The sequence below is a fragment of the Dama dama genome, chromosome 8, assembly GCF_033118175.1.
Source record: "Dama dama isolate Ldn47 chromosome 8, ASM3311817v1, whole genome shotgun sequence".
Lineage (NCBI taxonomy): Eukaryota > Metazoa > Chordata > Mammalia > Artiodactyla > Cervidae > Dama > Dama dama.
The window spans coordinates 697,847-710,557 of record NC_083688.1 but is presented as its reverse complement, the minus strand read 5'-3'; positions in this window follow the sequence as shown (position 1 = coordinate 710,557).

Sequence of the window (12,711 nt, the reverse complement as noted above, 5' to 3'; positions counted from 1 at the left end):
GCGTGCGTGGGGACGCCCGGGCACCTTCCTGATTGTCCTGAGAGCCCGACCCCTGGGGCCTACGCCTCTGGGGGAGTCTCTCCTCCAGTGTGGTCCCTTGCAGACCAGACATGGAGCTGGGGGCAGCTTAGATACCTGAGGGCAATCCCGCTTGAGGTGCCCCTCCTTCCCACAGTAATAGCAAGCCCATCCCTTTTTACCTGGGTCCCTCTGGGCATTTTTCTCAGGCTGTTTCAGAGCAGGTCTCACAGCCATTGAAGGGGCATCAGTCTTCTGCCTGGTTCTTTTTTCCCTCTTATTTTCCTCCTCATATTCTCTACCATAATATACCATCTGAGCCAGCTGCAACAGATTATCTAAAGACTGATTTGGTCCAAATGCATGTTTTCATAACTTACCGCAGTTATCTGGAGCTGACTGAGTGAGAAATCTATCTTTTAAGATAGATTTTTAAGATAGATTCTTCTGCACTTTCAAGATCAATGTCAGCAAACTTGTGGAGAGCCTCCATAGTCCATCTAGGAGTTTATCAGGAGTTTCCTTCTCTCCCTGCTCTATGTCAGCCAACTTAGCATAGTCTAAAGTCAGCGTGTGCTTGCTAAAGTCCTTCAAGAATATATCCGGCAAAGTGACTCTGTTATTGGAACCTCTTGGCTCCCTGTAGGAAGGAGAGTCATTTCACGTTCCCTTTTTCCCCTTGCCTCACGCTCAAGCCATTCATCTCCGAAAGTACTAGCTTCTCCAAAAGTCAAATTTTCGAATCAGGAGTCAGCGTCTGTCCTAAGACATACATTACATCTCTTCAAGTAAGGTCATAAAGTAAAGTTAGTCCTGTAAAGGCTTCTATATACTTTTCTGGATCCTCTAAATAGTCTCGACTGCAGTTGGAACGGTTTGAATTTCTGCCGAGACTGAGGCAACCAGTCCTGGAAGGATGTGCTGACTCTCAGCCTGTTCAGTTGGGAGCCCTGGAATCAGGGGCCACGTTAGAGAACAGGAGGGAGCTGAAGGTTTCACACCCAAATCTGCACCCTGAGGACGTAAGTCTGGCCTGTCTCCAAAGAGATAAAGAACAATACACAAGGCACTTCTACCCATTTCCCTTATTTTCTACAGAACCAGTCTAGGTATAAAATTGTAATACTTGAGATCCTTCAACAGGTCAGTGTTCCCCATCTCCCAAAGGATGCTGTGACCATATCACAGATCTGGCGTGTCTTTTTAAATTCTGGGGATTGAACTTGTCCATTTTTTTTTAAAATACATTGTTAAGGAGTGGTTCTGGAACTGTTGGCCCCCATCTGTAAGAGAAAAGCGGCATCCACAGCCGTGGCTTTTTTCCACCAGAAGCGTCCCTCCCTGCTCTAGATGGGAGTGTAGACATACTTTTCAACGAAGCTTTCCTTCCCTGGTTGGACTTAGTCTGTCCGTTACCGACACAGGCATCTTATTCGTCCCTCCCAGTTCTACCACCAAGGCGGGGTGGAGACACCCCAGGGGTAGACCTGATGGCACCCCAGACTGACTTAGTCCCATACCACCAAGACCTTTGACTTGCCCCTTTCTTCTGACGCCTCCCAGGGTGGAGCAGAGTAGCTTTCCCAGAACGTTTCCCAAGCTAGGACTCCTCGGGGAAGCGTGTGAGTCATAAAGGGATGAACGGCAACCAAGATGTCCCTCCGGAGTGTCACGCCAGTGTATGTGATAGCAAAGAGGTGGTGGAGGGCGGGCCAGCGAGGAAAAAGTGATTTTTGTTCTCGAGCTATTAGGGCCAATCCTTCCAGTTCATTACCACAGATTCCACAGAAAGAATATCTGAGGAGTTGAGACAAAAGCCGTCAGAGAGCCTCCCCTGGCCCACTAAGAGCCAGCGCTTCCAAAGGAGGAAGCCCACTGCGTTTCCACGCTGACCAGATCCTGCGATTCCTGATCTGTATCCTCAGAAGCCTCAGGGTCAGCAGCAGCGCTTCTCTCCACAGAGATAGGAGACAGGCCGCGACAAAGACTCACTTTCAGGTCGCTGGCCCCTGGGGCAGGCAGCCAAGAGGGTGATCTCTAGCCTGAGAGACACTCCTGGAGCCAGAGCTCCGCCTCGCTCCAAACATGCTCCTGTAACTTTCGGCTCCTAGAACGCCAGGCGCTTCCATACATGGGGTCTGAGTAAAAGCGCAGAGTAACAACGTGGATCACAATTCCCTTGAAAGTCTGTGATCTGACAGATTAGGTTAGTAGTTCTAATTCCCCACACAATTATGAAATGGTCAAAGAGACCAGGAAAAGATGACCGAGAAAGGAAAGTTCAGTCCACACGCTTTGGCCGTCTCTGGCCACTCCCCTAGCAGGGACCTTGGGTGTCTCTTGGCCTTGGCAGGTCGGTATAAACCCCGACAAGGCTCCCCTTTTTGGGGCTGCCTTCAGTCATTACGAGGCACCACAAAACCGCAGAGCAGGGCTCATCACTTGCTTCGTGCAGGGCGTGTCATTCATTCACACAAGGACACCGAAGAGTTAAAAAGTGAAGCAGAACACGTGAACACTGAGAAAGCAGAGAGGCTAGAGCTCTGAGTATCCTTACCTCGTCCTGAGGATCCCGGACAGGCCCCAAGGAGGGTAGCTGACGGTGGACGGTGTCGGATCCATGACCTCCAAAGAAGATGCAACTTCAGGACCAGGGACCAGCCTTGATCACTCAAGAGCTTTTGTGTAGCAGAGTTTTATTAAAGAGAAGGGACAGAGAAAGCTTCTGACAGAGACATCAGAAGGGGGACAGTGAGTGTCCCCCTCGCGAGTGTTAGCAAGGGAGTTGTATACTTTTAAATTAGTTATTACAATAAATCAAAAGAATGTTTCAAGCTTGTGAAAATTTTACCAGACCCACTCCCACAATTTACATTTTAGGATAACAGGATTAGAATTTAATAGATCCTACCAGACCCACTCCTATAATATACATTCTAAGATATCAGGACTAGTCAGAAGGTTTTCAGGAAGGAGAAACTGTCCTCAAGCAGGATACATTGTTGTTATATAATCCCTAGTACAGAGTTTAAACTGAGTTGTGTAATCATCAGTTCCAGGTTTAAGGAAAAAACTGTTTTATGTGGCTAAGACTAAGGAATGTAGAGAAAAAAAAGTTTGTCCTTTCCTCCTCCTTGAGAATTCCAGACCCCTATCTCCTCCTTGGGGACCCCAGACTTCTTACCAACCTGCCTAGGAACTGGCTCTCACTCTCACACCCACACACGACCACTGGAAAACCACAGCCTTGACCAGACGGACCTTTGTCAGGAAAGTAATGTCTCTGCTTTTTAATATGCTGTCTAGGTTTGTCATAGCTTTTCTTCCAAGGAACAAGTGTCTCTTAATAGTCAGTGCTCAGAACGTGTTTTGAATGAAAGAATGAAATTCCTGTTCAGTTAGGCCACAGAAGCCGAAATATCAGTCCAGTCAGATTGATACCGACCAGGGTTCTTGGCCTTCTCCAATCAACAGAAATTGTCTAGAGGTCAGACAAGAAATTCAGGCAAGGCTTTATTGAGACTCTTGTGCTGATTGCAGCAGGGAGTGAAAACAAGCAACAGGTCCCCTTGCTTCTTCCCTTCCCCAGGGGGTGGAGGTCAGGGGCAAGCTCTTCCTTCCACGGTGGTGTGAGGATGGGGTGTGTCCGGGGTGGGCCGGGGGTGTGGCTTAGGTGGTTGCCCACTCCTTTGTGGTGCTGAGTTGGGGCAAGCTCAATATCCTGCTTTTGTTCCCAACATTCAGCTTTTGTTCCTTGCTCTTCAGAAATGGCAATTGGGTTTTGGGGGGGTGTTTTTTTGTTTCTTTTGGTCCAGAATTTCCCCCAGCTGCATATGCACACTATTTTCAGTTCCATACTGTTGCTTCGTGTTTTATAACGGGAAGAGAGGTGTGTCCAGGTGCAAGCTTGACAGCAGAGGGCCCCAGATCCCAGGCATGCAGTATTAGCCACCGTTTCTCAAATGCTGATTGCCTACCAGGCACCTGCCATGTTAAACTATGTGATATGCCATTTTAAGCTGATAAGGGTCAAACAGAGATGGCTTCATATGGTTCAGCCTAACAGTTCACATTCATTACCTCATCTAATTCTCACAACAGAGCTCTGAGGTTGATGCCAGAATTTTGGTTCACTGTCCACTGATGCCAAGTAGAAACACAGAGACAGAGTCTGGAGGAAAAAAGAATAGTAACTTTATTCCCTTCCAGGCAAAGGGGAAACATCCGGCTAGTGCCTCAACCACTGTGCCCCTGCTCCCTGCTTTCATATCCTCATGAGGTTCTTGCTTTTTTTTTCCTTTTGCAAAATTTCAAAACAGCCATGGTTAGCATCAGGCAACTTGGTAACTGGAGGTGGTCTTTTATGAAGTTAGCGGCCTGTGGTCTTCTTTCTGAAATGAAGTATACTACAAGAGAGTGCAGGCGGAGAAGAACGTCAGGTGCAGAGTACATTCCAGATGGAGTCAGAGCGTGATTAGCTTTGGGAAGGCAAGTCCAGCTGTGAGTGTTTGTTAGTTGTTGTTCGCTCACTCAATCACGTCCAACTCCATGTGACCCCATGGACTGCAGCGCACCAGGCTTCCCTGTCCTTCATTATCTCCTGGAGTTTGCTCAAACTCATGTCCAATGAGTCAGTGATGCCATCCAACCATCTCATCCTCTGAGGCCCCCTTCTCCCTTGCCTTCAATCTTTCCCAGCATCAGGGTCTTTTCCAATGGACTGGCTCTTTACATCAAGTGACCAAAGTATTGGAGCTTCAGCTTCAGCATCAGTCCTTCCAATGAATATTCAGGACTGATTTCCTTTAGGACGGACTGGTTTGATCTCCTTGTTAGTAGTAGTAGCTAAAGAATAACCAAGATTGCCTAACTCTCTCAGGCCTGTTTATGTTGTTTCCCCAGCCAGTTTACTGTTTCCTCATTGAAAGAAAAGTCTCATTTCTATTTGTGCCACAGAAAGGTTATTATCCCCATTTTATAGATGAGAAAACTGAGGCTCAGCAAAGAAGTGACTTGTTCCAGTTTACACAGCAGGAAGCAGCCGAACCCTGACGCACTCAGGTGTCTGACTCCAGAGCCCACAGGCTGAGCCGCTGCTCTTGACTATTGCATCTTAGGAACAACTTTCTAACTAAAGTTCAGTGAGTCATTCTTTTAAAAAAAAAACTTTTTTATTTTGTATTGGGGTAGAGCCTATTAACAATGTTGTGATAATTTCAGGTAAACAGCTAAGGCATTCTTCCATACATATACATGTATCCATTTCTCCCCAAACTCCCCTCCCATCCAGGCCACCATATAACATTGAGCAGAGTTCCATGTGCTATACAGTAGGTCCTTGTTGGTTATCCGTTTTAAATACAGCGTATATACATGACCATCACAAACTCCCTAACCATCCCTTACCCCACTCTGACAACCATAAGTTCATTCTCTAAGCCTGTGAGTCTCTTTCTGTTTAGTAAGTAAGTTCATCTGTATAATTTCTTTTTAGATCCCACATATAAGGGATGTCATACAGTATTTCTCCTCCTCTTTCTGACTTACTTCACTCAGTAGCATCACCATCCTTTTAATTAATAAATGTTGCCTTTGCACCCGTCATTTTTCAGCATACTAGAGAAACTATTAGAATCTTATGACAAGAACACCTACAAACAAGTTTCTGGAGATAATAGGATTCCTAGATGGTATCACTGACTCAATGAACATGAGTTTGAGCAAGCTCTGGGAGTTGGTGATGGACAGGGAAGCCTGGCATGCTGCAGTCCATGGGGTCACAAATAGTTGGACATGACTGAGCGACTGAATAACAGCAAAACCCTTCAAAGACATTGGAGTCCAGAGTGAAATAACCTCTATATAGTACAGAATGGATCATGGTCCATATAGTCAAGGCCATGGTCTTCCCAGTGGTCACGTACAATTGGGAGAGCTGGACCATAAAGAAGGCAGAGTGCCGAAGAATTGATGCCTTTGAACTGTGGTGCTGGAGAAGACTACTGAGAGTCCCTTGGACTGCAAGGAGATCCAACCAGTCCATCCTAACGGAAATCACTCCCTAATATTCATTGTAAGGACTGATGCTGAAGCTGAAACTCTAGTATTTTGATCATCTGATGGGAACAGCTGACTCACTGGAAAAGCCCCTGATGCTGGGGAAAGATCAAGGGCAGAAGGAGAAGAGGGCGACAGAGGATGAGATGGTTGGACGGCATCACCGATGCAATGGACATGAACTTGGGCAAACTCCGGGAGATGGGGAGGGACAGAGAGGCCTGGCATGCTCCAGTCCATGGGATCACAATGACAACTGGGAGACTGAACAATACAGAATGTGGTCTCAAGTCTTCCACTCACTTGAGTGGCACCTCAAAATCATGAAAAACAAATTATATTCATTCATCCACTCATTCATTTTTTTGTTGATATTGACTGTATGCATCTATTATGTGTAAAACTAGAGTGATCAGATAATTTTTCATGTAAACCAGAATGAGAGTTGGACTATAAAGAATACTAAGTGCTGAAGAATTGAGGCTTTCAAATTGTGGTGCTGGAGAAGACTCTTGAGAATCCCTTGGACTGAAAGGAGATCAAACCAGTCAACTCTGAGTACTCATTGAGAGATCTGTGGCTGAAGCTGAAGCTCCAATACTTTGGCCACCTGATTCAAAGAGTCGACTCGTTGGAAAAGACCCTGGTGCTGGGAAAGATTAAAGGAGAAGGGGGCGGCAGAGGATGAGATGGTTAGTTAGCATCGCTGACTCAGTGGACATGAATTTGAGCAAATTCCAGGAAACAGTGGAAGACAGAGGAGGCTGGCATAATGCAGTCCTTGGGGTGGCAAAGAATCGGACACAAGTTAGCCACTGAACAACAACAACAGTAATAATCCTACCAGTTTAACAGGTGAAAATTGGAACCATGCTGAGCAAACCAGAATGTCTGTTCTTCCTGGGAACCTGTGTCTGAGACATGATCTCATCCCTCAAGGAACTGAGACAGTCAGGGAGACAGCAGAGCAAAGAGGCAAAATGATAGAGTAGACACTTGATAAATACTTGCTGAATGGAGGGACAAACAAGGCACAAACACTGTGGAGTCACATGCACACACACTCACAATTATTTCCCACTGGGGGAGTGGCCGAGGGCAGCCCTGACGTTCAGCTGAGCCAGGATGAGTGAATGCAGGGAGGAAGGACTGGGCAGAGGAAGAAGGGAAGGCCGCCAAGCTGAACAGGAACACAGAGGTGGAGGGGATGACAGGTTTAAGAAACAGTGACCACAGAGAACGGCAGAGATATAGACTGAAGCCATCCTGGAAACACTAGGCTTTGACCAATGGGAGCACCGCAGCAATGGCAGCTTCGGCCACTAGACCGATTCTGTATTTCAGGAAGAGGACAGTAACATGTTCATTCATTCTTCATTGCTATTAGGAAACTACCTGAGGAATGATCAAACCATTGTACGTCCCCACACTTACATATTTTGCAACAGTTAAAATAAGTACTATGTGTACTGACAAGGAAAGAGCATAAGTACTATGTGTACTGACAAGGAAAGAGCTCCAAGACAGAACACTTGATGTTGGTATTAAAAAAAAGTCTGGGACTTCCCTGGTGCTCCAGGGGTTGAGTATCCACCTGCCAACGCAGGAGACACAGGTTTGATCCCTGGTCTGGAACTAAGATCCCACGTACTGCGGGGCAGTTAAGCCTGGGTACTGCAACCACTGAAGCCCACATGACTAGAGGCTGCGTTCTGCCAAAAAAAAAAAAAGGAACAAAGCAGCAGCCACGGCAATGAGCAGCCCACGCACCACTAGACAGCAGCCCGGCTCGCCACAGCTGGAGAAAGCGCATATGGAGCAACAAAGACCGAGCCCAGGCAAAAACAAAGAAAGAAATATGTTTTTTCAAAGTCAAGCATTTCTCTGGATTTCTCTAAAAACATACATGTGTATATACATATGCAAAGAAAAAGATACGGGAGCAATCCCATGAAACTGACAATAGTAATCACTTCTGGGAAAAAGAAGTGTGACGGAGGGGATTTAAACTTTATCTGTGTTGCTTGAAATTCTTACATAGTGAGAATTTAATTACATGTATATTTTTAAATATTTTTAAAGCTGCCTGAAACCCTTGGCATCTTATTTAGGCTGAAATCTTCCCCTAATACTTCACAGTTCCCTTTTACTTTTTTCTGACCCACAACCTGGGCTTCCCAACACCAGTTTAAGACTGGTAGCTCCTTACTGATGCTAATTCATTTACTCTCCTCCCCGTGAGGAGAGTATTTTTCTTACCCCCATTTTACACAATAGGAAACGACTGCGCAGGAGCAACCTGCTGAAGGTCACATAATGATGTCTGATACAACAGGAGCCGAATCTCCCAAAGGCCTTCACACGTAACCATGTCCTCTTCCTGCCTTCCTGCCTGTCTTGCTTTTTTTTTTTTCTGGTCGCATCACAGAGCATGCGGGCAGTTCCACCACCAGGGATCAAACCCATACCCCCTGCATTGGGAGCAGAATCTTAACCACTGGACCGCCAGGAAGTCGCTCAACTTGCTTTTAACATTCTGCATTCTTCTGATTTGATTTGCTTTCAGCAAGCCAATATCTAGCCACAGCAAATGCATATTCACCACCATTCCCTTTTTTGCGTTTCAATTACCTGGCGCTGTCTCTGAGCCATGTAAGGGGTGTTCAAAATTCAGATTCAGCTGGAAAGGGAGTTTTATCACATGCCGTGTTTAAGAAGCACACGCCCACACACAGCCAGAGGATCAAGTTCACGGCTAATCTGAGAGCATGCTGGCGATGTGCCAGGCCGAGAGGAGACCCAGGGAGCGGAGTAAACGAGCTCTCGTTGCGTGCCTGTGCCTGTGCATGTGTGTGCGCGCACCTGTGTGTGGCGCAGCAGGGCCCAGCGACGGGACAGTCCCCGGAAGCCCTCGGGCCACTTGCTAAGTCCAGCGGCTGAGCTGACTTAGGCTGTGCGAAACACAGCCCCGTCTGGAGCGGGGGTGGCTCGTGACTTTTGTTCCGGGAGTTCCATAGGGTCCGCTCATGAAACTGGAGAAGTCTGTAGCATATGATTGTCCCCATCCCACTCAGAGAGAACATTTTGAGCAGGCTCATTACACGGTGAGAGTTGAAGGGAAGAGGGCTGAGATGAGCCCTTTCTAAGGGCGGAGTGGAAGGGGCTGGGGGAGCCCTGGGTCGGTCTGTGCGACAGGAGCGCCCTCTGCAGGTCAATCAGAGGGCCTGCAACCGCTGGGCTCCCGAGGGCCGTGGGCGCAAGTCCACAGCCCACCCAGCTCCCAACAGAAGATGCTCGCCTCCCAGCTGTGTGACTCAGGGTGAGTTGGTGACCCTCTCTGGGATTCAGCTGCCTCAACTGTTGAGCACAAAAATCCCTACTTCGTGATCAAAGAGAAAGAACGCACCTGAGCTGCTCTGTAAAGGTCCTGGGACGCAGTTAAGTCTTCTTAATGCGGCAGTGACGACGATGAACAGCGGAGGCAGCCCAACAGCCCCTCATCGCCTGCCCTGGCATCCTGAGCGGCAGTGAGGATGACCCCTGAGTGACCTGGCGGAGGCAGAAGGGCTCCTCGGAGAGGAAGCGCAGGCGGGCAGGGTCGGGGGCTGGAGATTGGGGCCAGGTGGCCAACAGCATTGTTTTTTTTTTTTAATGTTAACCATCATCTGAGCCTTCAGTGAATCGTAATCCGTTCTAATTTTATTTTTGTACTCTTATTTGTCTGCTTGTCTGCGGCACACGGGCTCCAGAGCACGCAGGTTCAGCAGTTGCAGCGCTCAGGAGTAGTTGCTCCAGGCGCGTGGGATCTTAGTTCCCCAACAGGAGAGTGCACCGCATCCCCCACAGTGAAAGGCGAGTTCTGAACCTCTGGACCACCAGGGGAGTCCCCCCGACAGCATTTTATTTTCCCTACTACGTCTATTCCAGTTCTGGGGGACAGTTTTTGCCTCTTCTTCTCCATAGAGCCCCACAGTGACAAATTAACTTAACAAATTAAGTGACAAACGCAGCTTCCTGGAAGAAAAAGACCCCAGGCAGAGAGCTGGGGTATACTTGGAGGAGCCCAGATGTTTGCACATCTCACAGTGGTGGCAGGCCTGCTTTCGGGGCTCCAAGGAAGGGACTCCTTCCCCAGCTGAAGGGGAAGAAGGCAACACTTTCCTACCGTCTCAGCCCCCAGCCTCTCTGTAAGGCTGTCCCGCTTTCCCTGGGCACCCAAGGCCTCCCTGTAGATGAGACAGCCAGACCAGCTGGAGGCCTGGGCTGTGATTGCCATTACCACTTTCTCCCTCCATTCCTGCCCACCCACGCCCACTCCTTCCTTCACCCTGGTCCCTGAAAAAGCACCCAACCACCTTGATGTACCCTAAAAGTTCTCTGGTGCTAACCACAAGGAAACAAACATGGATCAGCAAGACTAAGACACGATGGAGAAGTTACTGAAAATAAGTCAAGAAAGAGTGGTCTCTGGTCTTCACCAGGGCAAAAAGGAACCAGGGTGAATTGCTCCCAGCTCCCTCGACTGACTCAGTTCACTGGTTTTTCTTGAAGAATGCTGTCTTTACTTAGAATGTTGATGTTTCAGTCATGACATTTTTGCATTTTTAATAGTGCATTAAAATATATCTTAATGACTGAGTTTTTTTTTTTTTTTTTTTTTTTTACCACTGTAAATGCCATGCACTCACTTTGCCCAAGTCCTGGCCCAGAGATAAAAGCTGCCTGGGTCTCCAGGGGGCTCCCTCCTCCCCCAGCCACCCACCCTCAAGCCCAGCCTCCCTTTCCACCTTCTATGAAGAACAAGGACAGCTCATCCTATATTTTTATTTACTCCTTCATTCAACCAATATTGACCACATACCTCCTGTGTGCTAGGTCCCAAGCCAGGCACTTTGGAAACAAAGACGAATTTGTTCACTCATTAAATGCTTACTGGCCACCATTTGGGTACCAGCCACTGTGCCAGATACTGGGGACATAACAGTGAACAAGAAGATGTGGTTCTTGACCCCTGGCATGAGAAGCTGAGATGATAAATATATTCAAAAGAATTAAAAACAAACTTGCAGATAGCAATCAGTCCTACAAAGAAAATAAAGTGAATGGTCCAGGCCCTCAAGATGCCCACAGTTTGGGGAAACAGACATGTAAATGGGTAACTGTGAAACCAGGAGTGATGTGCCTGGATGGCAGATGCAAGGGATGTTTTGATGGGGTTTGGTCAAGAGGTGATTCCTAGAGAGGAGACAGTTGAAGCTGAACCTTAAATTGGCCACGTGGAAAAGGGAGAAAGATCACTCCGATCCCAGCGTAGATGTGAGCGAAGACTTGGAGGTGAGGGGCAAGGAGGGGACAGAGCTGGTTTTATCACAGGGATGAGGCAGGAGAGGACAGTCTTAGAGGCCACTGGGCCCCAGGTAGAGATGTTCAGAAGATGGCTGGAAACGGGAAAGGGTCCGCCAGACAGACGGAAGACAAAGGCCGATTGGTCAAAGGCAAAGAAAACCCTGAATTTTGGATGAGAAGGCCCCTGAGTCCCACCACAGGGGTGTATTGAGGTGAAGTAAGTTTCTCTCAGAGGCAAATAGATCTCCTAGGCGATAAAATCATCAGGTATTCCCCCCCCTAAATCCAACCTTCTTTAGCCTCTGCCTGGGGGGTGGGCAGTCAGGTTGTCCTAAATCACAAGACACTCAAAATATAGTTGGGTGTACAAATGACAATTGATTGTAGTCTTTGGATAATGAAATGGAGTTTGGTCATGCCAACCCCAAAGGGTTGTTATGAGGAGTAAAGGAGACTGCTTATGTAAACACATTTGTGAGTGATGAGATTCAGAATAAGCATAAAGCATCTAGCTGACTGGCGAAAAGCAATACTTTCCTAGCTAGACAAATGGAAACAGGCCAAGAAACTTTGGGTCTTATCACAAAGACACCTTGGGAAGATATGTCAGGAGCAGGCCATGAAAATCTCTCAGTCCTCCTGCAGCTGTGCCTTTCTGGAATCCCAAAGTTCAGAGCGGAGGTACAGCCACCCAGGAATTTATTTCTCCATAAATTTGAGCTCCCCAAATCCCTATGAAGCCCAGGAATGATGTGACCGCAGGGCACGTGGGTCCATTGGCACCAAGAGCCCTTCCATAAATCAAGGTCTCGCTGCCGTTGGCCTCAGACCGCTCTGTCCAAGGTGACCTGGACAAAGTAAAGGGGCAGTCCCTAACCTAGGAGTAGCATCTGCATTTGAGATGAGAGAACCTAAAATGCCTGCAGGATCAGTTCTCTAGAAACATATCCCTAGGAGGGAGAGGTCACTCTTCGTTCATCTCACAAAGTAAGGCAGCTAGGAGGACTTCAAGGGAAAGTGACAATCTTTCAACGATTCCATCCAATTAGGGCAGCCCCTTGGGGCAGACATGGAGGAGCTCTATTTCAATGCTGGGCAGCCCCAGTGAAAAGTCAAAGTGACCTCAGCCCTGTCACCAGTTACCCCTAGGCCAGCCCCTCAAAGCAGCCCCCCCGAGGCAGCCATGTGATTCACAGAAAATCAGCTTGTCCAACACACTGATGATACAGGCAAGGGAGGCCAGAGATGAGGGCCTCTCCCACGGGAAGACCAGTCCATGGTCACGCAGCC